Here is a 10,348-nt window from a genome sequence, read left to right on the forward strand (position 1 = left end):
TTTGAGCACCTCCATCTTAATTTACCTACCCACTAGGGTCTTTGTTCACTGGTGATTCCTGTGGCATTTTTTAACTTTGTTAAAGGCCCTTTGATTAGCAAAATCATGAAACTTCGGGCAGAGTTTGGCTATTTCTTGAGTATACTAAAAGTAACCGAAGTGGAGTGTATGCTTTTGGAGAATACAGATATCTAAGGTAAGAAATTCTCTGTCTTTGAATCTACTATGACCTTAAGGTATTAAATGAAGAAGTGAATGTAACCTTTGGAACAGACTTTTCATAAAGAAATATTTTGTTAATTGGAGTAAGTAGTATAGTTGTGAAATAATCATGTAATTGTTCATGGCATACTTGTATGTTGTGATAATGTTGGCATAAAATCGCTTTGCTAAATTAATGTGAAATGACTTTAATGCTTTTTGTCTTCAATATGCGTCATAAAGGAGGAAACCACTTTCACAATTTGTCGTTAAGCTTCAGCGTTCATGAGAAAGAAGCAAGAGCAAAGAGGACACACTATTGGGACGTGGGAAATAAGAAGTTGCATAGACTATCAGGGGTTTCTGGATAATGAACTTAATCTCCTCTTACATATGTGAGAGGGTGGGCAGCATTTTGCCTAGAATGTTAACAGTGAGCATAGTGGACATAAAATACTGGGAAGCTTTTTATTTAAATGATTAGCTTAAAGGGGTGTGTATTTGTGTTTCTGAAATTAAAGTCATACATACAAACACATACACTTCTTACATATTTATATTTAATCAAATCTGTTGCCAATTTCTTAAGTTACCTTTATTAATTAGATACAAAAATTGGATCCATTTCATTGTTCAGAACTATGTTATCAGAGTTGATCAAACTCATCAAAGTAAATGTGTATATGAGTGAGTTACAAATATGAGGGTTTGAGGAAATAACTTTGTTCAGAACCAATTCACTCATTACTCTCAGCTAGCTCCATTGCTCCAGTATGTTTCCTTCACAGCATTGATCTGGTCTGGCCTGCTATCTGAGAAGAATTTAATTCAACTGTATTTTTGAAAAGTTCTTATTGTTTTAACATGGCTCAAATCAATATTGAGTTTATATCTTAAACTCTCAAAAATCTGTCATTCTCTCTTTTTTAGAAAAATTCTACAGTTCTCAAAAGCTATATTTCATACCATAGCTACATAGAGTTTTTTGTAGATTGTTACTGGATTATTGTAAAAAAAAATACACACACACACACACACACACACACACACACACACACACACTAGATACTAGAAAAGCAACTAAGAATTTCACTTTAACCTCACTGTTACCCAAATACTGTGTCGAATTCTAATTAAATACTCTTTCATATTTCAGAGTGCTATTCTACATGCAGTTTTATATTACAGTTTGTTTAGCAGTATATCACTTGCCAATGCATTTAAAAAAAATAACACCACAGAGAAAAGTATATTTTAAAAATTTCCACTTAATGTGGCCACATTGACTAGTGAGGAACATGAGAGCCTTTTGTCAAGATGTCTTTACCTAATTGCATTAGGGTGATCGATATTTGCTCTAATATCTAAGTAAAAGCTTAATAGACAAAATATTGAGCTAAGTGCAAGAAAATTCCAGCTTCTGATTCTTCTAGAAAGCAGCATCTTTACAGTGTGGGTGGTAAGGATGTAATGATATAATGAATGGAACTATTTATTTTAGTGCTTTGTTTTTTAGAGAAAAAGGTGCTAGGAATTATATATACTATGTCCATAATCAATCTCCTTAAGATTTTTCAAACCTACACAACTAGCGTCCCATTCATATTCCTATTACTTAAATTCAAGAATTGGTACTTTTACTTAATGATTGAATAAATGATGTAGCACATAGTGAGATTTCCCAGAAGTTGGTAATAAGTATCCAGAGATTTAAAAATCAATAGTCCAGCCAGCATGACTCATTGGTTGAGCATCAACCTATGAACCAGGAGGTCACAGTTTGATTCCTGGTCAGGGCACATGCCCTGGTTGTGGGCTCAATCCCCAGTAAAAGAAAAGCACAGCATTTAGTAGTGGGTGGTTGACCCAGCTTCAGATGGTCTGAACAATTTCCATGGTGCTTATGGTTAGACTGGCCTGTTGGCAGTTCAGGTTTCCTTTAGAAACTCTTCTCCTTAGTTCTTCTCTGGCCATCTTGTGCTCTTTCCCAAGGATAAAAGGAGAGTTGTAGAAAAGAAGCTTAGGTCATTACATCTCGATGAGGACTTCAGGGTTGTTTTTCAGCTTTTGTTGCAGCCGAGAAATACTGTTTAGTTCACGACTCAGGAAGTGAAGACTGATGGTGTTGATCCCAGGAGGTTTATTTTTGAGTGCTAATGCGCTGCTGAGTGGCCTGGCAAATGCGAGGCAGCCAGAGGCTGCATTAATTTTGTGGTTTAAGGCCAGAAGAGCAAGAGATTTATTATCCATCGTAATTACTATAAACATTTGGCATTTATTCAGTAAGGGGAAGGCATATGTAACGTGACATTTATTATCTTCCGAGCCCATGTAGGTTCATTGTGGCAGTAACTACTGACTGAGCACCTGTTCTGTGCCCTGCACTGTGCTGGACTCGAGAGCACTCCACGCCTGGAGGAGACATAGGCACGTTTGGTTCCTCTGACTCCCTCACCATCCCCAACCCTCCACGTACATATACGTATGTTTTGTTTGGGCAGCACTATGTTTTTAATATCAGGAGACATTGTAGAAAGAAGCATTGGCTTCTCTTGAAAAATGGGAAGATTTGTGAATTTTTGCCAATCGTCCCATATGGCATAGCGGCTACAGCTGCATTGCTGTTGCCCACTCAGGAAGCAGTATGAATATCCAGGTCTCCACGTGGAATCTAGGTGGGTTAAGGAGCTTAATATGAAAAATAAAACTAAAGTTTATGGGAGGAAATGCAGGAGAGTATCTTTGTCTTGCTGTTTGAGGACAAATTTCTTAAATAAGACTCCAGATAGTTTATATTGTACATGAAAATTTTATTTTACTTTTTAAAAAATATTTTTATTGATTTCAGAGAGGGAGAGAGAAATATCAATGATGAGAGAGAATCATTGAATGACTGCCTCCTGCATGCCCCCTACTGGGGATCGAGCCTGCAACCTGGGCATGTGCCCTTGACCAGAATCGAACCTGGGACCCTTCAGTCTGCAGGCTGACACTCTATCCACTGAGCCAAACCAGCTAGGGCATGGAAAATTTATTTTTATCAAAATTAAAGGTTCTTAATCATCAATGGTCATCATAGAGAAGCAATCCACAGGAAAACAGCTTGGAACAACTATTTTCAGTGTATAAAACCAATAAGGAATTACCATCTAGATTCTAGAATATTCAAGGAATTCTTGAACATAATTTTAACTTACAGCCAGAAAAGTCAGAAATAGACTGTTGATAAGTAATGAATAGAAAGGGAAATTTGGATAATTATTAAGTATCTTAAGTGAATGTAATCAGAAAATGCAATTTAAAATGAAATGACTCAATTTTCCCACAATTCAGTTGGTAATAGTTAGGAAGTCATAATATCAAACAGTGGCCAAAGATAAGGGGACACGAGAATCCTCGTGTGCTGCTGGTGGAGGTAGAAATGGCTCTTCCCCGTGAGCTATGTGGGCAGTGCAGAGTGAAATGAAGAATGTGTATGTGCTGTGCCAAGAATGTCATGCCTGAGGTCATGTCAACATCCATGGGTGAGCCTGACTTGAGCAGCATCACTGCCCAACACTAGTTGTTGCAGTTGCCTGTTACCCAGGCACACATTTCTTTCTGATCTTCCTGTTTGGTTGTTCTCAATGTGTTCATTTATCTCCACTCAATAAAGTCCTCCTGTGCATAAAACCACCAAGTGCCCTACTCCACCTTTGCCTAAGTAATGTTTTTCTACAAGCCAGAGGGACACTTCCTGCAACTTAACTACCCTAGTGCTGCTGGGTCTGGAGTGGCAGATGGTGGTTGGATTTTACAAGACTCCTTTGCCCTGTTCCTTCATTTTCAGCCTGTTTGTACATTGATCCTCTCTGTGCAGACTTGGCTAGATGGGTGAAGCACCCTCCTAGGAACCGCGTTAATGATAAGCCCAAATCTGGGTCTCTGAAGAATGACACTGCCTTTCATTTGCAGAGTCTGGAAGCCCCTCTGGCCTTTGCCATATTGAAGTTTTGCAGCAACTGTGATATTTAGAGAGGACACATATGCAGGATGGGCACGGGGGCGGGGGAGGGGGGAGAGGATTCACAGTCTTCTCAGCAGAGGGCCTCCCTGCAGGCTGGATTTATTGGATTTTTCACTTTCCTTCACCATTTGGATTTCCAAATCCTATTTACTTTAAAGATGAGAAAAGCAGCTGAATTGTACCCGAACACTGCAGCCTTAGTCCCTGAGGGGCAAGAGCATCTGCCGAACTCTTCCAACTGGGCTGCAAGCAGCATCTGTTTGAGTCTCCTGTGCTTACCTCCTCAGACAAAGGGACATCTCACAGTGCTAGGATTTTTTAAAAAAATGTATCTGTGAGTGTATCTTATATCTCAGGTTTTTTTTCAATAACTTATGCTTCATGTTAATATTTCTAGTTTAAGAGTAACTGAAGTGATTTCTTAATGCTTAACAGAGCAAAATGTGTTGCTTAGTTTTGAGTCATTCATTCATGCATGCATGCATTCATTAATTCAATAAGTGCTTTCTGAACACATGTGTCAGGTATGTGGCTCTAACTCTCACCAGGTAATTGTTAGGTTGTCCTCTTCCTTTGGTGATGAGATTATGTGTTGCATATTTTGGAATGCTTTACATTTGCTATGTGGCTTTTCAAATTATTAATTAGGGAGTGGATGTTCTTGAAAATGGAAGGAAGATGTATTGGTGTCTTCTAACTGACTTGACTTCTCATTCAATAGTAATTCGGATGGTTAGGTTTTAGTGAACATAATCTGCTTTTCATGCTGAGCTGGAGTGAGGCATTTTATGGTGTGTGATATAGTATAGTATATCACACTACAGTGTAGTATATGGGTATACAGCAGATTCATATAATAGTTCAAGGGATCTTGGGTAAGTGTCTTAAATCTCTGTGTCTCAGTTTACTTAAAATTATAGGAATATTTGTGCTTGGTATAACTAAAAAAATTAGGCGAGGTACTGTATGTGCTCAGCTCATAGTACAGGCTCATTAAATGTCAGCCTCTTCTATGGCCTCATGTGAGGAACATAAAAAAGGTAGAAAGCCCAGGGCTAGTCCTCAGGAACTAAGAGTCTATTTAGGGAGAGGAGACATAGCCTCTATGTAAAATCACCACAGCACATGCCTCTGAGAAGAACTCTAAATAGCATGAATTAACTTACACCTCATTACACCAATTTTGGAACTCAAAAATGGACTTTTCTCAAAAATTCCATTTATTTATACTTGATGTCCAGAAGGCTTTTTATAAACCAACAACCTTTCCAGGGAAAGTGAAATGCTTGAGTTTTAAATAAGGCTCAGACTGACTCTCTCTCTCTCTCTCTCTCTCTCTCACTCTCTCACACACACACATGCACACACGCACACACGCACACACGCACAAGAATATCATAGTGACTCGGGGTTCCATTAGGATGTTCTGCTGAAAGTTCTGCAAATGTTTGATCCATGTGGTGACAGCTCATAGAATATGTTATTTCTCGTGTTTGCAAATAACTATCTAAATGGAAATTTGTTTAAAGAGATTCTATTTAATATATATGCACTGAAAGCAATTTCTCTTGCTATATTTTATATTAAAAGACTTGAAAGCCCTACTACATGTCCTCATGCGTTTTGAGGTGCAGGTCATGGCAGTAAAACTTGAACGTGTCATTTGATAGCACTAGTTCAATGTGAGTCAATGCTAGGTCAGTGATCTCTAGCAGCGGCCGCTTTTGAAGTGGTTATTTAAAATCCTCATTGGTCTTATGCCAGAAGGTTCAGTGGAAAAAGCAAGAGCTTTGAAGACAATGAGACTTAGGTTCTAACCCATATCCCTTGGAATGAGGTATTCAGAATTTGCTGGAATGGAAGTGGTCATATTTGCATAGGAGACAGGGATTAAGGATTGATACTTTTCTCTTCCCATGTTAACTGCTATTACAACATTTCCGATGACCTAAATTGTCCCAAATGATGAGCAGTGTAAGATAGGCCACTTGGGACCTCGCCAAGGGCACTAACTAGGAAGGTGGCCCCAGCCCCATGCCAGTGCTTCAGCTGTCTCGGGAAGGAGATGGTTCTGGATATAACGTGTGTCTGAAGTTGGAACCTCAAGGCTTATTCTTCAGTGGTGAGCTTATCAATGCTTTGGAGGAAGTCTTAATGACCAGCCGAGTGTCTGCTGACATTACATCTCACAAAGTTGCTGGTGTCACACATAGGGGCCGTGTAGCTGCAGGTTCTCTGATTACCTTCTGGGAAAGTTGTGCTATTCTGAAGCCTGGAGGTGGCACCTGTGAAGCTGTGGGTGGGAGATAGTGGATGAAGGGTTGGGAATAAGGTGACTCTAGATGTGGTGGCAGTTAAAGAAGGGCACTGATGGAGTGTTTAAAGGAGTCAGGGCCCTGGCTGGTTTGGCTCAGTGGATAGAGTGTTGGCCTGCAGACGGAAGGGTCCTGGGTTCGATTCCAGTCAGGGGCTCAAGCCTGGGTTGTAGGCTCAACCCCTGGTGGGGGGCGTGCGGGAGGCAGCTGATCAATGATTCTCTCTCATCATTGATGTTTCTATCTCTCTCCCTTTCCCTTCCTCTCTGAAATCAATAAAAAAATAAAAATATTAAAGGAGTCAGGGATTGGGAATGCCTAATCAGTCTTCCCCTTGGAGAAGCAATTAACATACACATCAGTAGCAGAGTTGAGACTTGAATACAGGTTTTGTTCTGCCTCCAGTTCCGATAGTCTCCCTAGTCTGGCCACCCCCAATGAGACGATGTATGTGTAGACCAGGGGCCATAGGAGTAGCTTATTTGGCCAGCCTTGCCCTTGGTGCAGGTGCTCAGGGGTCAGTGGCTACTGTTCCCGAGCCCATGCTCAGCTCTTTGGTGTGCCCCTCTAGGAGCTCCTGTGCCCGCAATGCATTTTTTGAGGGGATCGATGTAAACTTTTGGCTCTTTTCTCTCCCTGTGTTGGGGTGTTCTCAGAGGTGGAGAAGTCAGAGCTCTACATGGAATTATTCACAACTCCCTGAATGAACGTGCACCAGTCTCAACCTTGCTGGGCGCTGGGGACAAAAATACTTATTTTACTTGCTTTACATGTTTGATGCTAGATTAAAGTGAGAAAATGCATGGCAAGAAGACTCTTCATTCGAAGTGGAAGGCTACAAAGCATACAGAGAGAATCATTTTTTTAAAAATATATTTTATTGATTTTTTACAGAGAGGAAGGGAGAGGGATAGAGAGTTAGAAACGTCGATGAGAGAGAAACATCGACCAGCTGCCTCCTGCACATCCCCCACTGGGGATGTGCCCGCAACCAATGTACATGCCCTTGACCGGAATCGAACCTGGGACCCTTCAGTCTGCAGACCGACGCTCTATCCACTGAGCCAAACCGGTTTCGGCGAGAATCATTTTTAAGGATTCCTGGAAGAGCAGAATGAAATTTAATATGTTGTTGAAGTAAATAAGGTATTTTGTGTTAAAGCCCACCAACGAAAGGCCATCAGGAACACACCGATGGTAAGGAAAAGAAATGTGGTTTATTTTTCTTGCTGTAGCAAGACTGCAAGCGCTGCAAAGGAACCTGGAGGAGCTGGGAGAAGCGTCTTGTAGCATGTGGGTGGGTTCTGGGCGATTCAGGGTGGGCCTAAGGTTGTGGAGGCCAATGTGGGTCAGCTGTTTGAGGAGAGAGCAGCGGGTTTGTGATTGTGTGTCTTAGGAGTGTTTTATCAGTCAGTCAGGAGGACTGGCCTGGGTGGGCGTGCTCTTACCGAGGTGAAGGAGCAGCAGTCTCTCCTGTTAAACAGAAGAGGGGGATGTTTCACCATTTTTGTGGTTGCAGAGTGGCCTTTATTCTCAATACGGTCATGGAGTGGCCTTATTTAGGCATTTTTCTATTCTCTGAGTGTGGCTTATATTCTGTTGGGAACAACATGGCCTAGATGCTAGCAGGGCTGCTTTCTCACCTGGTTTTATGTGTACTTACTTATCCCCTTTTGTGGAAGGGAAAGATGGAATTCATATTCTAGAAGAGTGCCAAGGCTGACCACTGACACAGAGGGTCTCCAACTGGGTTTTGGAAGTTGTTTAAAAAATGGGAATTAAGTTACAGAACAAAAATGGGGAACATCAACCACCACAAAACCCCCAGGAGTGGAGCATCCGGGAGGGTGCGTGGTGGGGCGTGGGCCTGAAGCGATTCCAGAGGCAGGGGCAGCTTCTACAGGCAGGTGTCTGCACATGGTACCTGTGAGGATGCCACGAAAGGGATGCAGAATTCCTATTTTCTGACTTTATTTTATTTTTTAAATACATTTTTAATTGAGTTTAGAGAAAGAAAGGGAGAGGGAGATAGATAGATAGAAACATCAATGATGAGAGAATCATTGATTGGCTGCTTCCTGCATGTCACCCCCCATCCCCACCTCCCCACCCCCTCACATATAAACTGGGGATTGGACCTGCAACCCAGGCATGTGCCTGACCGGGAATCAAACTGTGACCTGCTGGTTCATAGCTTGATGCTCAACCACTGAGCCATGCCAGCCAGTCTGCACAATCTTCACTTTAATCTTCATTTGATTGAGATAAAGAGGGGAGTGGTAAACTGGCAACACTGGTTACTTCTGGGAAGTGATACCTATGGGTTCAGGGAGAAGATGTCACTCTTTGCTTTATACACATATATTATTTATATTTTATGGGTTAATGATTTTTAATTAATAAAAACAAAAAAATTAAAACAATGTAAGAAATGGCAGGTAGAATATGTGATTTGCTCTAGGGATGCTCTCTAAGGAATGATTTTAGAATTAATATTTTCTTTTTTTTGGAAGGGAAATTCAACATTTCCTTTTGGGAAGGGACTGGTGTAGGTGTCTTAGATCTGTTTAAAAGATCCCATATAATAAAAGGGTAATATGCAAATTGACCATAACATGGAATGATAGGTCACTATGATTGATGCGCACTGGCCATCAGGGGGCAGACGCTCAATGCAGGAGCTGCCCCCTAGTGGTCAGTGCGTTCCCACAGGGGGCGCTCCACTCAGCCACAAGCCAGGCTGATGACTGTGAGTGCAGCGGTGGTGGCAGGAGCCTCTCCCGCCTCCTTGGCAGCGCTAAGGATGTCTGACTATGGCTTCAGTCAAACATACCCTGAGGGCTCCCGGGTTGCCAGAGGGATGTCTGACTGCCAGCTTGGGCCTTATCCCCCAGGGAGCATCCCCCAAGAGGTCCCGGACTGTGAGAGGGCACAGGCCGGGCTGAGGGACCCCCGCTCCATCCCTGCCCCAGTGCACAAATTTTGTGCACCAGGCCTCTAGTAATTTTAATAAAAAGCTAAAAATCATGATTCTCATACAAATATAAAATGAAAAATTTCAATGATTTTATTTGATTCATTAATTAACGGAGAACCAACTAGTTTGAGAATTATACACAACCAGAAATGTTGAAATGAATTTTCTCAATAAATGTAAAACTGGCTTCATGGAGAGAGAAGGGTATCAGTTTGTTCTCTTTAAAAATATATATATATTATATTATTTATTTATTTTTCTATTTCAGAGAGAAAGGAGAGGCAGAGAGATAGAAACATCAAAAATGAGAGAACGCCGAAACCGGTTTGGCTCAGTGGATAGAGCGTCGGCCTGCGGACTCAGGGGTCCCAGGTTCGATTCCGGTCAAGGGCATGTACCTTGGTTGCGGGCACATCCCCAGTAGGAAGTGTGCAAGAGGCAGCTGATCGATGTTTCTCTCTTATTGATGTTTCTAGCTCTCTATCCCTCTCTCTTCCTCTCTGTAAAAAATCAATAAAATATATTAAAAAAAAAATGAGAGAGCATCATTGATTGACTGCCTCCTGCACGCCCCCTACTGGGGATCAAGCCACAACCAGGCATGTGCCCTAACAGGTAATCCAACTGTGGCCTCCAGGTTCATGGGTCAACGCTCAACCACTGAGCCACAGCTGCCAGGCATTAGTTTGTTCTGACATAGCTCTGCTTGTGGTTCTAAATGCAACAAAGTTTCCTCAGTTTGGGCTTAATTCCATTAAGAATTCCATTCTTAATTGCATTGGGATTAGTCTGAGGTTTGCTCTGCCAACCATTTCTTTGTAGGTGATGAAAATTAATACTATAAATATG

This window comes from Eptesicus fuscus, chromosome 3 (genome assembly GCF_027574615.1).
Source record: "Eptesicus fuscus isolate TK198812 chromosome 3, DD_ASM_mEF_20220401, whole genome shotgun sequence".
In the NCBI taxonomy this organism is placed as follows: Eukaryota; Metazoa; Chordata; class Mammalia; order Chiroptera; family Vespertilionidae; genus Eptesicus; species Eptesicus fuscus.